This window comes from Uloborus diversus, chromosome 6, assembly GCF_026930045.1.
Source record: "Uloborus diversus isolate 005 chromosome 6, Udiv.v.3.1, whole genome shotgun sequence".
NCBI lineage: Eukaryota > Metazoa > Arthropoda > Arachnida > Araneae > Uloboridae > Uloborus > Uloborus diversus.
In genome coordinates, this window is record NC_072736.1 from 33823401 (window position 1) to 33843455 (window position 20055).

Below are 20055 nucleotides of genomic sequence, written 5' to 3' on the forward strand. Positions count from 1 at the left end.
ATTCCTTAGATATTTCTTCAGTTGTATATGATAGCTCTTTATTGCTAACTGTTCTAGCTGTAGTGTTTGATACAACGACTTGCAATACCAACCTTCAAAATTTTGTGGAAAGATCTCCATCATTCAGAACTTATAACATTTCAATCAAGTACACATAGCACTTAAATTCTAAAAGACGAAGTGGATGACATATTATTGTTCGTAAAAAGCGGAATTGAGGAAGATTACAGAGAATTCTCATAACTTGTAATAATATTTCCTGGTGAATTTCCTCCTACAGGGATATGTTTTCGGCAACCTGGAGCTTATCCCTGAGCTCCATGGGTGGCAAAAGGAATTTTTGTTTGAAAATTTTTATATTTAGGAAACAATTTATATTGACCTTACATGGCAAGAAAGCCCTTCAATGCTTTTTTACAAAGCAGTTTTACATTTAAATGCTGTATGAATATATGGTTTTTCGCAGCAACCCAATCGAGGCTCCTTTGAATAACATAATATGTCTGAAAAACTAGCAGCGTACAAAATGACAACAAACATGCAGCAGAAGCAGTGATTGTAAAATTCATAAATGACCTATGGTATTTAGGGGATAAACTAGTAGATTTGTCCGTATTGGATGAAGGAAATAACTTTGAAGATAGGAAAAGACTAGTTCAAAAAATACTTGTGATAAGGAAGACGTGTCTGATGTTTAACGAATTTCAGATAACAGTAGATGATTTAGAATACTTTCTTAGTAAAGATCTTCCTCTTTATAGAATCAATTACGAGTCAATAAAATTGTTTGCTAAGTTGCAAATACTAAAAGATTTTTTCCTATTTGATCCTGAGTCACGGCAAAATGTTTAAGCTATATAAAGGGAAGAGAGATTGTTAAAATACTGAAAATTGTGAATGATACAACTGAAAGAGGAGCACAATATTAATCGAAGAATTTCACAACTAATTTACCAAATAATGAGTCACAAAGCAATTTATTTTACAGACCGTCCAAGACTATCGGAAAAAAAATACACACTATTGAGATACATTGAGAAAAGCGTACGATTAAGGAAAGTTTCTAAAGCATTATTTCATTCTTATTCAACGTAAAATCTTTAGATGGTATAAAGTAATTAAAAAGTTTAATTTTAGTGCTACCTCACTGTAAAAATATTTTGCAAACCTAGGAGAAACGATGTACTGGGTCTGAAGTAAAAACTCAGAAGATTTGTATGAAAATTATCAAAAGTGTTAAAGTTCAACGGCCTAGGGACACGTGTTATTATTGACTGATAGAGTTCAAATTTTGCACACGTTACTTTTTATTATAGTGTCACAAAACTAGGCGGCGTCACTTGTTGAATTCCGAAATTTTTTTTTCCCATATAAATAAGGACCATCCTAATATATATATATATATATATATATATATATATATATATATATATATATATACATATATATACATATATATACATATATACATATACATATATACTACATATATATATATATATATATATATATATATATGTGTGTGTGTGTGTGTGTAATTTGAATTCTGACACTTTGAATTCGAATTATGCTTCTCGCAATCACGAGTTGCGACAGGACCTTACTCATAGGAGGCTATTGTTTCAAGAAACGGCTCATGTCCTCCTAAGCCTGCCCCTCCTCCTGGACGGTTACGTAAATGTATGTGTGTAAGGACTTGTTTGTGTGTAGACGTGTGTGTATGTAGGAGTGTGTCTATGCATTACATGGACGCCACCGCCTAGGAGGAGGGGATTCCGGTGAACAGTGCTGCTAGTGGAAGCTAGGACCAGGGGAGCAGCTCCATCCTCCGGTGGACGGCGGTGCTGCAGAGGCCCCTGGTCGATTCTGAAAAAGGAACCGGACATCAAGAACGGTCAAATGAAAGCAATAAGGAATCGTGATTGCTCGAAAAAGAAAAAAAATCACATTTTTTTGCTTCTCTTCCGTACACTTTTCAGAAACTATTTTTCCGCCAAAATTCCTGTCATGTAATAGTTCTGTGTTTCTTTTCAGGTAAAGTGTTTTCTCTTCTCGCAACCTGCGAGTCAGTGACGCCTGTTATTGGAACGATTGTTATGAGTCAAATCTACCACGCTTCCTTGCCGATACATCTCCCAGGTCTGGCATACATGGTGGCTGCATTGTTTTTAATACCAGCAGCGTGCATATTTGGGTAAGTGGTTAACTACAATGTTTGATGATAGCAAGTGATTTTCCCTTATTTCTACAGCTTTTTTTTTCCAAAAGCGCACAGTTTTATATACTATTAGAAAATCCCGAAGCGTGACAGATTGTTTACGAAAAACGTTTGGAGATTTCACGGGTTTCCTGTGAAAAACAACCATATTCGTAAAATTTTTCCTGAATCGCAATAAGTTTCATGAATGCAGATGTCTCACTGTTGTGAAAAGCATCTTCAGCTACCAGTCAGAACATATTCTCAGCTTCTCCATTGGGCATTTCGCCTTCAGCTCAGTTACCATCCTTCCAAGTTGATTGAGGTTCAAACAAGTTGAAAATGCAATCTTCTCTAGATATTGTAGATTTGTTGGAATTCTAGGGCAAAAAGCTGTCCGGCATTAGATTGTAGATCTGTCATAGCTTCGACCATAGTTACTTTCTTCGATTTGTGGCAATTGAGGAAGGTGTCAGGCTATTATAAAAAACATATGTTTTCTTGGAAGAGACCTGATACATTCCAGAAACATGTCTAGCTGTTATTGGGAATCTTTCTGCATTGTTCAGAAAGATGCCAGATTAATTTTTGGAAGATAACTGACACTTAGTGGAAAATTTTCCTGTTTTTTGCCAGATGTGTTACTTTCAGAAACTAAGCTGCCCGTTTTTTTTCCATGTATTTTACGATTTTTTTTACAGAGCATTACAAGTATAAAGTAATACATGTTTATTTTTAATATTCAGGTGGATGATGCGCATGCCAGCCATGTCTTTTACTCAGTATGAAGAGGAAGAGAGGAGAAGAAGTATGAAAGAAATGCACGACATTGCAGCGTCGGGACACATGTGATGGATTACTATCTCACTTGCTTTCAACATCAGACGTAAAGCAATGTGATGTTCATTGCGTGGCAATTTCACTCCCTGGCGTATCGCCGTTCATATCACCTTACGTAGTCAGTTCAGAGGATGTTTTTCATTTGCTGTTCATTTTTCGTGCTTTGTTGATCTGTTTTATGAAAACGAATAAATTTATCTTTTTGGCATTTTTTTCCAAAAACATTTTTTGTCCCTTTTCTGTATGTGTGTTCCGTGAACCCTCGAATTTTTGGAAAGGCCGAAATTCTCCATTTGCCGAATGGAATTCCAAATTTCGCCGAATGATGATAATTTTGTCGAATAGTACCCCAAATTTTGCCGAATGATGATAATTTTGCCGAACGGAACTCCAAATTTCGCCAAATGATGATAATTTTGCAGAATGGAACTCCAAATTTCGCCAAATGATGATAATTTTGCCGAATGAAACTCCAAAGACTGACTTCGCCGAGTAAGGAAATTTTCTGATAGGTCATAGTGACCCCATCAGATTGAATCCCATCAGAGCGCCATTGTGCGCATCGAGGCATCCAAGGAATAATAATAATAATAATATTAATAAAACATTTGAGAAATAATTCTAAAGTACTAATTTTCAGGCTCAAAGATAAATAAAACCCGCTTAATAGCCAATTTTCCGAAAAAAAATTACTCTAATAAGCGAGTACGTTCATTATACGTTACCAGAAACTACAACGGTTTGGTACATTGATAAATTGTTATATTAAGTGGGATATTCTTTTAACCGACATTCCAATTAGCGGGCTCGACTATTTATAACGATATTTCTGATGTTTCACTATTGTAAAAGCAAAAGTAAGAATCGCGTCAGCAAGCTTTAATTCCGCCGATTTATGTAATTGGAAAATAAACGGTCGAAACGTAGGCATAGAAATATTCCATCCCGTTACTATAAAAAACTGCCGAACAGAAAAAAAAGTTAGTTGAATGTTAAAACTAAAGTATCACATCCCCCAAAATATTATTACAGTAGGACTAGAGGACCCGACAGACGTTGTTCTGTTCAAACTTTGTCAATTAAAAAGTTGAAAAATTTCAATAAACTATCAAGTGTTTGAACCGTTTTGTTGAAAACAATTATTAAAAAGAAAAAATGTTTTAAGCTGCTTGGTGTCAAAATGCGTATATTTATTACAACTTGGTTTATCTAATGCTCACTGAGCAGTTGTTTTATTAACTATTTTTTTCCGTACTTGATGGTTTGTTCCTTCAGCCATACTCAAAGGATAAAATCGTCCTCAGATATTAAGTGTAAAAATCTAACTACCCATCTAGAACAAACGGGAAATCCCGCTGCAACATCCCCCATATGAAAAAGAATGAAACAATTATGTTTACAAATGATCACGCAACTGTATTGTTTATAGCCAAAGTCGCCAAGCCACCCCGTTACTGTAATCCAGCCGATCAGTGAGCGAAGCCAACTTCGACCGATTAGCGGTCCGATATTTTGAACGAAAACTTTTTAAACTTCATAGATTGCCTAATTTGTTCTTTCCATCAAAGATAAAGATCTACCCCTGCATTGATGTTTTGTGTACAAAACTACCCTGTTGTAGGACGAAAATCAAATTTGTTTCGTTTTTAAATTCCATCATCATTTTTTCCTTTAATAATGTACTGATTAGTTTGATAATCCTTAAAGTATTCTTGACATTGGTGCCAAAACTCAGATGGATTTGAGGCGAGAAACAAATGTTGCTAGGTACGGTACTTTCTGATCATTTGGTTAAGAAAACCTAAAGCACCGATCCGGTCACATGGTTCAACTACGACGACAGAACACACGTTTTGCGTGAACCTTCCAGTATTTTACTTTAAAATATATTACGGGACCTAAAATCGTTGCTTTCAAGAAATGAAGGCTTCACTCACTCTCTCTCTCTCTACATTTTATCTATTCCCAATTGACATACACAGTAGGAAATTTCATTACAAACAGCAAAGCTGGCTTTCTTATTGTCCTTTGGCAATGGATAAAATATTTATTTCAGTTCTCGCTCAACAATAGGTTAAAATAAATATTAATCATTTGGGAGATATAACCATCCAATGTTTAAATCAAATTAATTAATTAATTAACAAAAACTTTTCTGATTCGATCCATCGCGCTTCGAAACCATGCTTACCACAACTTAATTACATACAACAAATTTGAACAAAGTCGGTCCAGCCGTTTAAAAGCCTTGTGGTGACAAACGTCCGCACAGAAGATTTTTATATATTAAGATTTTAAGTAAAATACTGACTCCCAAGCACAAATTAAGTCAAACAAGATAGCAAGCAAACATAAACCTTCATTTTAAAAATAAAAGTTAGACATCGTAATTCCAAATGTGCTCCCTAATATTACAATTTACTGAAGCAAGCCACGAAAGGAGTCTAAAAGTTACAATGAAATATAATTTGACGTGAAAAAAGGACTCTAAGCACACACAAATCAACTAAAATTTACGTTTAAGTGTAAAATTGAAGCAGCACATCTTCAAATAGAGTACCAAAAGTTGCAATTAGCGAAAACTAGCCAATACACAAGCCTAAAATATAGTTTCAAATGTAATATTTAAACACACTGCAGTATTGTCAATAGCATTGTCAAGCTTTAGTAGAAAATAACTGAAGTGAAAAATGCATACTAAAATCATGCGTCTGATCAATATATTACATTAATGATACAAAAGTTACATTAAAATGTAAAAATTGAGAATTGTAGAGTCAAATCGACGAAATTGCAGAAGATACTATTAGAGTAAACCAAAGCATGCAAGTTTATAAAACAAGCTTTTAAGGCAACATAAAATGTGACATAATATTTAGAATTAAAGAATGGCATCAACACTTTTACTAGGCCTAGTGAATAAAACAAGACATGTATAAACTATCCATTGAATCTGAAACTGAATTAAAAAAAAAAATAAAGGTGGAATTCAGCAGAGTTAGGAGACCATGCTTTCAGTGTGTGAAGCAGAAATCAACTGTCTTCGCAATTTTTAAGCAGTTAAATGATTATTTACACTATTTATCTTGTGGCATAGGCGGCTCCTACGGGTAGGGGGTGGGGGGCAAGGAGGGAAATTGCCCCCTCACTGCCTCCACTTTTCTAAGTTCAAAATTAACGGTAGATCAAAAAATGATAAAATAGATTGATTCGCGGGTTTAAAGAACGAAAAATCGGTGTGATAAGTGTGGTTTTTATGTTTTTCTCTAGTTATTATTTCGTATAATGCAGAATCGAACTCTTAATGGGACGAAAAAAGTCTAGGCCATCCATCCCGATTTTTGAGGTCTCGTTCCGAATTTTTTTAAGGTTGTTTGTTCAATAATAACGTTGAAATCTTCAATTCATAAAAAAAAGGCAACTGTAGGGGTACCACCCTGTCAAACTTGCCCATGACCCCCACTTTTTTTGGTGCACCAGCCGCCTATGTCTTGGTGGAGCAGAACTTCATAATTTTACTTTGCAGCTTTCCTTTTGTCTCTAGACCCAAGAAATAGTGCTCGTTCTTGTTGACAGATGGCAGCACTAAATCAAACAAGGAAATTTGTGTTGTATTATTTTTCCACACGTATGTTATTTTGAGAATACAACAACTAAATTTATGTTCATGTTGCTTCATTTTAAAATAAACTATACGAATATTGCGTCTTTGAAATTTATGCTGCTTTACGCTCATTTCGCAACTACATAATTCACTTTTTCGAAACAACTGTAAAATTTTAAAAATTAAATTATTATTACAATAATGTCAAACTGCTTTAAAAATAGAAAAATTCGCTTTCATAAGCAAGTTATTTTCAACTGTGAATGGGAATGTAAAGATACATTTATACAAGCAGTACAATCAAAATTCTATCATTTCTCTCTCTCTCTCTCTCTCTCTCTCCCCCACCACCCCTAGGATCTGCACAAGTAAGTTTCTTAAACACAAAAAAATTCTAGTTTTTAAGCTGCTTTCAAAAATGAAAACGTGTAAATGTGAAAATAAATAATTGTTGCATTAGTAATTATTTCTGCATTAGATATACATGTTTGAAATCAAGAAACGAATTAAAATTAACTGCATTATTGATTACACATTCACGATTACAATCAAAATTTTTATGTCTTATTAACTTCGCTACTAGTATACATTTTTTGGATTGTGTGATATTTAATGAACAAACTGATTGCTTACTAGTGGTACCCGCACGGCTTTGCCCATAGTAGAAAATTAATAGGTCATATGGTTCGCCTGTATATTTACAAATGACTGATGAATTTCTCGCCAATTTGCTATGTTAATTAGCTCGCACACGGTCGAATATGGTAGTTTTCTCGTCTAAGTTATGGTAATTGGCTAGTCCACGTTATAATAATAAATTCCATCCACGTCATGATAATTTGCTCGGTAAAATGTTCCTAAAATTAAAATAGAAAAGAATAAAATTGAATTTTTGAAAAATCACTTCGAGGTACTCCCCTCAATGCTACGAACTCCTCTTGTGCCAAATTCCATGAAAATCGGTCTAGGCGCTATGCGCGTCACAGACATCCAGACTGAGAAACAGAGATCCAGAGGGACAGAGATCCAGAGACACAGCCTTTCAGCTTTATTATTAGTAAAGATAATTATGGTCATAGGAATCTCATCATTTAGTAGTTATTTTGAAGGCTCTGGAGTCTGAGTCAAAGTGTCGGAGTCGGAGAGATTTTGGGTAAAGGAGTCGGAGTAGGGAGTCTAAGATTTAAGATTTCAGAAGTCGGAGTCGGTTATTTTCCGCTAAAGTCAGCAACTCTGACAGTGCTTGCGGAGTCAGAGTCTTAATTGGACCGATTTTGGGGTATAAGAGTCGAAGGTTCCCAGATAATCCTAGAGTAGGAGTCGGTCTCTTTTCCTCCGACTTCACAGCTCTGGTTATTTCGCCAATTTGTATGTGCTTGAATCAGTGGCGTCACTACGAGGGGGGGGGGGGGCGGTCGCCTCGGGGGTGTTACTCGTCTGGGGCTGACACCCTGAGTGGAATTACAAGTTTTTGAAAAATATGAAGATAAAGATGCATTTTTAAGACCACAAAATTGAAAATTTTCCGGTGGATAAACCCCGAACCGCACACTTTTATTTGGTTTTTGTACATTATCCCCACTTCAAATTTCGTTTTAACACAAATGTAGTTGTTTCTGAAATATGCTTGAATTTCTTGTTTTTATGTTTGCGTATTTTTTTTTTCTTTTGCGAGAGGGGGGGGGGGAGGGAGAGTGACACCACAAATTACCGCCCCTGGTGTCACCTATGTTAGATACGCCACTAACTTGAATGCAGGGTTAAAACTTCAACGATCTCTTAATAGCATTTTTAAGTATTCCTCTTTTATCCGAAGGTTTCGATTTACCGAAGATAGTATGACTTTTACTCTAGCATATTTCAACATCAAGGATTGTTTTTATATATTGAAGTACTGGGTGAAAAAAAAAGTTAGTTACTAAGAAATATTTTCTCCAAAAAGTTTTTCTTTTTTAATACTTAAAGAACTCATATGGATTAGTGTTTTTACCAAGTTCCAGAGAAGATCTGATGATGCATATTTTTTGTAGCCCAATAAATTTGACTAAATTTTGAAGAATATTTTCTTTCAATTTTTCTTTTAAAAATATAATAAGATTAAAAATATAAAGTATTTACGTTCTTCAAATAAATAGCTTGAAATTTGTACCAAATTTGTTGAATTTGAGCCATTATTTCTCAGGTTATTGCTATTTTAAACAATAGTGTCGACTCCAAAATGGCCGAAATTCAGCAGAAATGTCCATTTTCAAGAAGCCATATCTCAGCTAATAATGGAAAAAATGTTTTTTAAAACTAATATGTAATAATTTTACTATCAAGGATTTTAGCAGATTTTTTTTTTTTTTTTTTTTTTTTTTTTACTATAAAAGATCTGTTACTATGGAGCAACAAATCTTTCTAATGGTAGTCATTTTTACATGAATTAATCCTGGTGTTTTGACAAACACATTTTACTAATCCGTTCAAGTTGATATTTTGTTCAACTTCGATTCTTTTTTACGTTTCACATATCCTTCAAAAAGGTCAAATTTATGAATTTTTTAACTCAGAAGTGCAGTAATACAAATTGCGGTATTTGGAGTTTCTGATGTAGATGAACTGACGGTGAAAATTTTTAATTGTTAATGATGTTTTAAATCCTAATATATTTTATAATAATAATTGATGCATGAACGTTGTATTATGCAGTATGTAGCCAATTTTATTATTTATATTTAATTGTTACATAAACATATAAATGCAGGAATGTTTTCCTGTTTTTTAGATTTAACTAGTAGTCAAGTTGGGAAATGAAACAAATCGTTAAAAAATGAGCTAACGCCATTAATCAGCCAACTTTAAAAATGACACCTCACAATTGTAAAAAAATAATTATTAGGAAAAATTACATAATTAATTTTTAATGCGAAAAAAATCAAGAAATATTTTTTTTTCTCAGATTTAAAATAACGTTTATTATCTCGTCAGAAGTCTGTGTTAAATTTTCAAACACTTTCATCCCAACATATCTTGAAATTGCTTCATTGGCTTCAATACAGAACTTTTCATCACTTTGAAACACGCACAGCAAGTCAGTAGAAAACATTTTCAACGACTCCCGTGCTTCAAATAAGGAAGAAAACGACGTAAATAATACTAATCACCTTCCCTAATTAAAACATCATTGTGTTCTGATTAGTCGCGGAAGCAATCAACTCCACGCTTGACGCGACTCTCCCCAAAAAACCACCTCGCTATAAATCCCAAACGACTCAATTTTCTCCCACCCGGTCCATCGGAGAGCCGAAGACAACTCTAAAATATTCCACAGGCTTTACTTCCTTGATCCACCGCCAGACGTGCGCGCGTGCGCGCTGCATCAGGAGCCCCAAGACATATAAGGCGTGCAGTGTTCGCTTATATTAAGTTTCCGTAGCTTTCTCTTCACGGCATTACTAACATATTTCGGCGCCAGGTTTATTTTCGGGTCTTTCCCTTCGACGGAGCAGAGAGTTTTTCTTTTATCTTTCTCCTCCGTCCAAAGAGAGCAGTTATACGGAGAGCAACCGTTGGGTAGCATTCTTCTGGGGGAGATATGGCACTTCAGGTAACAATGGCGCTGGAGGAATATCAGCAGCCGTGTCGTGTCTTGGCACTACTTTTCCACTCCGACAATATCGCGGAAGATGGACTGGAAGAGGATCAAAAGTAGATCAGTTATGAAACTGCTGTCACTGACACAGTCCCAAAATTAGTAACCTTCACTTACATTTCTTTCTGTTTAAAGTAATTAAGTGCATTTCATCATTTTCAAATTTTCTCTACTCAAACCGGGGATGCCGCTGGAAGGAAAAGGTGCATAGCGCAGACTATGCCATTGGAATTTTTAGGGAGGTGTTTTAGGGGCATTCTTCTTTCTTTGGGGAGGGGGGTGGGGCGGTGGGAGGGGGGTCTTGTTCTTGTGAGGAGGGAAGGTTTCCAGACGGATACCCCTGACTCAAACAATATTGTGGAAGATAGATCGGAAGAGGCTCAAACATGGATCAGTTATGAAACGACTGTCACTGACAGTCCCTAACATTAGTAACCTTCACTCAAATTTCTTTCTGTTCGGAGTAATTGAATGCGTTTCGTCTCTCTCTCTCTCTCTCGTTTGCATATTCTCTCTGTTCTAACCAGGGGTGCACCCGTGAGGAAGGGAGATACATAGCGCAGACTAAGTCATTGAAGTTTATAGGGAGGTGTTTTTAGGGGTACTTTCTTTTTTTTTAAGGGGGGGAGGCTCTCGTTATTGGGGGGAGGTCAGGATGGATACCCCTGACTCAAACAATAATGTGGAAAGTTGATAGGAAGATGCTCAAAAGTAGATCAGTTATGAAACGGATGTCTCTGACACAGTCCCAAAATTAGTAACCTTAACTTAAATTTCCTTCTGTTTGGAGTAAATAACTGCATTTCAACATTTTCATATTCTTCACTCAACCAATATTGTGAAGGATTGAATAGAAAAGCCCTTAAGTAGATCCGTTAGGAAACAGTTGTCACTTACACAATCTCGAAATTTGGAACCTGCATTTTAACTTCTTTCGGATCGGTGTCTTATACTGCATTTCGTAATTTTTGTATTTTCTCTCTCTAAACAATATTGTGAAAGATTGGTTGAAAGAAGCTGAAAGTAGATTAACTACGAAACGGTTGTCATTGCCACAGTTCAAATCTTGCCACCCTTTTTTTAACTGTGTTTCTTTCGTTTCGGCATAACTACTGTATTTAAAAAAATTTCCCTTATCTTCCCTTCCATTCACGCAATCTCGGCGAAGATTGATTAGTAGCGGTTTATAAGTAGACAAGTTATGAAATCACTGTAACTAAGTCCAAAAAATAGCAGCTTTTAACTCCACTTTAAAAGAGTTTTTTTTCGGTTAAGCGTGATAAATCGTAATTCATAATTTCCACTTTTCTTCTCTTCCATTCAAATAAATTTATAGAAGATTATTAGAAAAGCTTCAAAGTAGATTTGTTATGAAGCGTTTATAATAACACAAAAGAAAACACAAAACTATAGAAATAAAAAAATCAAAAGTATAGAAAAATGTGGACTTATTTGACACAACTGAGGAGATAAAAAAAATAAATAAATAAATAAAAGGGGAATCTAGTATTTTATCAGACTATGTTAAAATTTTCTGTGTTTGAAGAGTTGCATAATGAGACAATTGAAGGAGACTTGGTTATGATAGAATTTGCCATAAAGCAGAAATATTTTTATGTTGGAAATGTTCAAATGGCAGCTGATAATGATGGAGGCATGTGCATTTGCTTTTTGCGCAAAAGTAAAACAATTTTGACTATTTTTATTTGACCATCTGTACCAGAGATGTTGCATTCACTCCGAATAAAAGCATTAAATTGTTGATAACAGTTCCTATGAAAAGAAATTATACAAAACGAAATCATTCTTTTTTGTGGTTTGAAAAATAAATTTTTATTTAGATGTACGATGAAATTTGAATATTTTTTTTCTTTATGATTCAATTTTTATTTTATTTTTTGTCTCAAAAGTTAGTGCACTTAAGTTGCATTACAAATACATCTTAATAATTTTGACCGATTGAAACAAAGTTTCCAAATATCTTGAATTTTATATTTTTCGCCTTACTGTGCCCCACTCTCCCCTAATCCCGTTTTGGTACATGTTTGACGAAAAAATATTTTTCCAATAACGTTCATTTTCAGCAAATTAGCCCTTTTCATATAGAATTTATTTGTGCTTCCGATTTCTCCGTAAGCACCAATGTTTTTTATCATACGGAATTTATATGTGCTTCCGATTTCTCCGTAAGCACTAATGTTTTTATAAGAACCGTTCGAAATTTAACAAGAAAACGAATGTGATATTCTGGAAAAGATCTTTTGAACACACGGAAGCACCGGAAGGCTCTCATTTCCCCTACTTCAGGAGTTCTTAATTTTAATTTCCAGATTCGAAAAAATATGTTTGTGTGTTTATGTGTTCGTCACGTACGACCGGGGAGCATGAAATTTTGCTTACAAATGTATTTTTGACAACAATGGAGCTTCGTATCATGCTTTTTGAGAAATAAAATAAAAAAAAAGTCACTAGGAATAGTTGAAGATTGCCGTCAATGGACCGGTTCCATGACTAGAACGCTAAGATATTTCCCGTACCAGAGTTTGTGCAGACGCGTAATCAGTTTTAGCACCTTCCTTTGACTAAAAACTGCCTACTGCAGAGTCGTCAAGCAGCTAAAATTACTTCATCATATTGTTAATTGCACAGGTAAGAATTTTACCACTATCTTACTAATTATTGAAATTTTCATTTAGTTATAACATGCGTTGAATATCACTGATCAATTAAACGTAAATATTGACTTAAAAGAGTGCTTTTTCAAGTACAATTCCCCATACTTAATGTTTCATCATGATTCGTCATAGCAGTAACACCTTTAAGAATATTTAAAATGACGCGGTTGCTATCATTGAACCGCTAGGAGTTTTCACGAATGGACCACCTGACAAAGTGGTTCATTCATGAAAAATCGCAAATATTGTTGTAACTTCAGCTCAATTACCTTTGAAAATTGCTCAGTCGTTTTAAAATAAATATGATGATAATGAAAAAAAAAATTCAGAAATTCATGAAAGCTCTTTTACTTTATTATAATTCAAACTCAATTTTTTTTATAAAATTGATTAAAATTTAAAAACATAATAACACAGTTTCATATACTTTTGCTGCTCCAGAAAAAATTCCCATTGTCTATGTGTACTCTATCCGCTCTGAAAGTCTGTAAACGGTGTACTGTTACACCCTGTTTATGAGGATGTCTGCCATTTTATTTATATTTTTGCGTTATAACGTTGTTATTACTACACTAGCTGCGCTGCCGGCTTTGCACGGTGTACCTCGAAAATATAAGCTATATGTCAAGTGACGCATGTTCAACAATCAGGCTTCTATTAGAGAAAAACAAATCTAGTAAAATTTCCGTTCAAAATAGTCGCTCTTAAAGAAGGAAAACAGTAAATCCAAAATTCCCGAATAAATTAAATGCAATCCTCCACAGATACAACTAAAATCCTTGATTAACTTCTACTGGCAGTGCAAAAAAATAATTATAATAAATAAATAAATTAAAAAAAATAAATAAAAAATAAAAAAGAAAGAAAGAAAATAAATCGTTAAATAATAATCAAAAGGGGACATTTTTACCTCAAAAGAAAACAAAATTTTACTTAGCCACAGTCGAGGGGGAAAAAAGTGGCAACCTTCAGAATGGTTTTATTCAAGCTAATTTAAAATGAGATCGCGTAAACGATAATTTTCCGATAGGAAAATGCTGTTCCATTACGCTTAAAAAACGCTTTTAAATTTTTTTCCCGGTGATTTTAAAGACTTGTTTTTTTTTTTTTTTTTTATTCGAATGTATTAAATCAATTTCAGTAGTATTTTCTGCGGGCTTTCTAATGGCGCTGAATTTGAACTGATCGGAAAATTATTTCGTGTAGAAAGATCCATTTAATGCCGTTTTCAGGCACTAAAATACAAATTCGAACGGTTCGATCCTTTTTTTGGCTTTCGGAAAACCCCCCTACGTTCCTTCTCGGGTGCCCAAGTACCTCCCTGCCAAATTTGGTCGAGATCCGACGTAAACTGTGGATTTATATAGGGAACATACATACATACATACACATATATATTGTCTGTTTCAGTTATATAGATTGATTTTCAGCAAGTCGGTAAACTTTTCCTCCATTATTACTGTTTTTCCCCATTAAAGTTATTTCTTTCTTAATCGGAAGACAAACCCAGAAAGGGAGCAGCAACACATTGTCCGTATGCTATCGTCTGAATTACATCATCGCTGTTTACTGAATTACCACCTAGTAACATCCTTCGTAATGACCGCAGATGAGCCTCTAAGCGCGCTTCGAACGCTCAACAATCGACAATTACGCCTTATCAGAACTCTATCAAAAACTGTTCAGTGAAGAAGGAACATTTCTTTTCCTCTTTCTAAGATTAAGAGGGTTAAAAAGAAAAAGTCCCACAAATAGTTCACAATGAAACACAAAAACGGAAACACCGGGCTGGAACAGTTCTCTTGAATGGGACATTAAACACAGACAAGGAGTTCCAGACTTTTGGGAAACATAACAACGCTATTTTAAATCTCGCGCCGACATTAATTTCTCTTTAGAACTTGGCGTATCATCACTTACCTTCTTTATCGTTATGAAAGAAGCTGGTACTACATTAATTCGTGTCATATTCGAAAAGGGTATAATGATGAAAATAATATGACAAACCGTTTGCAAATGATGGAGGAGAAGTCAAGGTTAAATTCGCTGTTTAGGAATCAATTACTGTCCTTGTTTCATGATGGTTATGAATTGAGGGTATGCATTAATTTTGGTAGTTTTAAATTAGAAACAGAAAAATTAAGGAGACATTGCGAAATAAATTATTTTTATGTTTTTTAGCCTACTTTCCCAGTAAAAGTCAGAAAAAGAAGAAAAAAACATGAAAGAAGGCTCAATGCATCTTGCGATGCATTATCCATGTGAGGACACCTCATTCCCATATTTCACCTTTTCATTTGAAAAATTTTTTGTTTAATTTTGAACAGTTCAAAAAAACTTAACATTAGCACCTACGGGGAAATTCAAGGAAATTCCTAACTGTGAGGTGAATTTGCTTCAAACAAACTTTGTAGGAAAAAGCTTTTGATGAAAAACTTGTATGTAAAATATCTTTTTGATTTGAACAATTTTCCGTTGAATTTTGAACAGTTCAAATCCCTTAACATTAGCGCCTACGGGGAAACTGAAAGTCAATGTAGATTCCGTACTTGAAGGCGGATGTTTTTCAAACAAATTTTGTTGGGAATAGCTCTTGACGCCAGGCTCCGACTCCGAGAATTTAGAGGCACCTGACTCCGAATCCGACTCCTGTGCCAGATAATTAATCGGACTCCGACTCCCCGACTTCGACTCTGACTTCGTAGCTTTGGCAAAAATTTATACACGGAGGACAAATGACTGACTCCAATTCTTGGATATTCGTCTCCGACTCCTTTATCCCAAAATGAGATTGACTCCGACTCCGCAGCTATATTTTAACTGTGAAATAATTATTGTTGATGACTTCTTTTTATTTTCACGCTAAAGTTTTAATTTAGGTATTCAGTTTTCGGCGAATAAACTCGATGTCATTTATGTTTCTACATAATGCGCAATACATAATACAAGATATTTTCTACATAATACAAGATATGCGCAGACGATTTTTTTTTTTTTTTTTTTTTTGACAATGAAAAATATTTCTTTACTAGCTAGATGTCCGGCGTTCCACGGGCTACTTAAAAAATGAAAGTGATGTACAATTGATGTTTTTGTATTACTCTGACATCAGTTTCTAAAGCGCTAATCTATAAATAAATACGCGTAATGCAAGGTTTGCAAAACACCAGTAGAGCGTTTTTTTTGGCAAAAATCTCTTTAACGTTAATCATAGTTATCAATGATACAAGTTATGAGTATTTTCAATTCGCACAAAAGATGAAAATATATGCATTATCAACTATGATCTGTGCTCACGTTAAAATGAATTACATTTGATAGACTATATCTGAAATATTTATATACAATTACAATCAGCTTTTTACATAAAATGACACACACTTTTTGGTTGATTACGTGAAACTAAAGCACCAAGACTAAATAAATACCAATATCATTAATTTAATACCAAGTCATCAGATTCCAATTTAGCTTTAGTTAAAATCCTTAAAAACAATCCTTTTTGTTCAACTCTGTTTCACTTAAAGAAATCCAAACAATCCTAATTTAACGTGTTCTTTTAACGATACAAACTGTATTTCAAAAATAAAAACAGGAAGGAAAAAGAGAGTTATTACAATTCGAAAACTCACCCATGTGACGGGAAAAAGTCCAACAAAATAAACATCATTAGTCGCACATCTTAAATGTACCAAAATATGAGGCCGGTGAATGTTAAACTTACACTACAATCAATAAACATAGCTAAAGAAACAACTTTCATCTGCTGAAAAGAGTTGAGAACGTTGAATGTAAAAAATAAAAAAAGGTCAGATGATAAAATAAAGTCTATGTCCGAATAGAGCAACCAATTTTAAACTAATTTAAAATGAAATTCTAGATGGAAACGTTATTTTAAGATTTGGACAGCAGCCAAAAAAATATCTTTTAAAACAATTATTAGAATTTTACTTGTTCACCCATATGCAAAATGGCAACAGGAAAGAAATAAAAATTCCTGAATAACGTTATGTTAATTAACGCTTTAATTAATATCTTCGCTAATTAAAGTCGCACAATTACGAGATTGGTCCTATTGTTTTTTCTTTGAAAAATTTCAAATTGATTGGTATCTCGTTTGACTCTCGATTCGCAGCGGTTCTCGAGAAGATCGATCTTCAGACAGACAGACGGACGCGAACAGATTTTAATATTATAGTGGAAGTTGACATTTTATTGTTTTTATTTATTTTGGTAAGAGCATTAACTCGTTAAAAAAATTATTTTTGGCAAAATAATAGACATTTTTATCAAAAATTATTTTGATGAAAATGTCTTTCTATGAAACTTTACGTGAGCAGAAATAACAAACAGAAGAATAAGCTGTTAAAGCGATTGTAAACGAAGCAACGAACTGACTGGCAACGAAATTGTTTGAGATCTAAATGATTGTCGAAAAAGTGATGTTTAACATTCTCTTTGTTCCATTAACGGACATACTTAATTCCAGATGGGCCAGAAGTGGCATTCCTCAATTGGGCCATTTCAATATGTAAACTTATTACAAGAAATAGCTGCTTTTCCTTCAATCTATTTAAATACGCGAAGTACAATCGTCAGAAAAGTATTTAAGTACCTTCGTAGTTGAACCACTTGGGATTTTTAGTTTTAAAGTTGAAACTGCGACCAGTCCCGGGCCATTTGTTTCATTACCATCTCTGATTGGATGGTAGAAAGTAAAGGGTGTTTTATTAGATGTAGAAAACTTGAAATGTCTAAAAATAAAACACACACACACACAAAAAAATTGTTTTTAATATTCATTTAATTCATTTTATTTGAAAGTTAAATTTATGGCATAAGTATTTGAATATGATTTCATGCACAAGAAAGTTAGTAATAATGTCTCGGTACACCGCTCACGTTCTGATCTTCATTTCTGAAGACCAACTATTCTACCGGACTAAATAGGCGCACCTCGCGATTTGACGCATTTGGATTATTTCCTCTGGGGATATGTGAAGTCCCTCGCCTGCACTGCCAAATCAGGAACAATGCAGCACTTGGAGGCCAATATTCGGCGTTATATTGTCGACATTCAGCCAGATCTACCACGAAAAATGTGTTAAAACTGGACGTCCAGGTTACGCATATGCTAATGTTTCCAATCTCGCGCCGAATTCAGTCCCGCGGGATTTCAGGATTGTAAAGTGCCATCCCACAGGATTCCGCAGGATTGATTTTATTTTTCAAAAAATTAAATTTTTATGACAGACAAAAGGTTGTGCTTTTTAGGATGACCTGCTTTTATTACTTGAATTAGTAGTCTTCTTGAATTCCGTACAACAAATTGTAAAGCACTACAAAGTCAGATCGTAGCAACTATCGTTTGATAAGAAGTGTGCCGTTCGTAAGGGATGGCAAAGGATTTTTATTCTAAAAAGTAATGCGCTTGATGAAAACACGTGCTGTGGCTCCCCTGCAATTGGTTTTACTAAAGTTAAAAAATTGTGGAAAGTTAGAAAAAGATCCGCATTAACTTCACCTTCTGAAATAAATTTTTTCTTTTCTTATGCTGGGCTTTTGCTCTAGAACTGCAAATTTCGGACAAAAACGATGTTTGTCGGATATGTGTTTTGCTGTATCCAATTTAACTTGCATTGATAATACCTTTGTTGCTTCATCAACGTTGTTCACTGTATCAGTGAATTTGATTCATTACAACAAGGGGTGAATACTGCTTGATTTCACCATTTCATCAAGTTGCAGTTTCAGTAAAAGTGTTTGGATAACTTCGCTAATTTTACCTCCCACTTTAAAGAGGAATTAAAAAACATGGGCAGCTTCAGGGGCATGCATGGGAAGGGGGGGGAGAAGGGACACCTGTTGGCCCGGGCCCGAGGATGAAGGCAACCCAATATTTTTTAAATAATGGGTGAAATATAGGGGTTAACAATATGAAGGGGGTCCGGTAAAAGTTATTTGTGACGGGACCCGAAATTTCTGTGCACACCCCTGAGCAGCTTAACTTACTGCACTATCGTGAGAGTCATTCTGTATTTCATACAAGTTTCTGTCACCATTTTTAAAGTCGCGCCGAATACATTAATAATGTCAAATTTTTCATTGCTTTTTTCTTTGGAGTGCACTTTTTGTAACTTTTAGGTTTTGAGGGCATTACTAAAGCTTGATGAAGTGCTCCAACATTGCACTCATTCTACTCAGCGGGTTTTAGAACATGTAATACACTTTCTCAATTTTTTTAGGCGTACTTACTGGATTTTAAATTTTATTGATGGTTTTTAAAATGCTTATTCGAATGAGAATATCAATTCATTCTCAGAAAAATATACTCTATTTTTATTGTGCTCTGAAATGATTTCTCCATTGTTGGTCATATGAGACACACAGTTGCTCTTGCTCTTCTTGCAGCTATACGAGGGAAAAGATTCATATTACAGATGATGCTTGTGAAAATGATAGTTTTATGAGCGGAAAAAGCTAGAAAACACTTGAATGAAAAAAAAAAACAAAAACAAATTGTGAGATTGGGAACCTCGCGGGATTGCGAGCGAAATCCCGCTAAAAAATCTTGCGGGATCCCGTGGGTTTCGGGATCGGGATTTCGGGATTGAAAACCCTAGCATGAACTCGCCAGCAACAGGGGCCATACGAAATGATATTCAAACATTAATGCCATTGAACAATTTTTCAAATAAAGCAAATTATCTGAATATTAAAGACTTTTTGTGTTTTATATGCAGTTTAAGCTCTCTGCCTCTAAAAGAAAAATGTTTATGTGTTAGTAATTTGCTAACATACCCATTAATGGAACAATTGTACATTACCCTGACATGAATTACCGTTTAAATTCGATTACAAATTTATTTTATACTTTATGATGATCACTTAAGGACTATTAAATGTTTAATGAAGTACAAAAATACATTCAAATACATTCGAGTAAAAAAAATTAAATAAAAAAAAAACTGCACACTTTAACAAAATAACGTATAGGATAGTGAGACGTAGGAGAGAAGGGGGCTCATGCGAACACGGGGCACATGTGAACACGGGATGTTTTACTTAGATCATTTCAAGGAAAAAATTTGGAAAAATTCTCAAA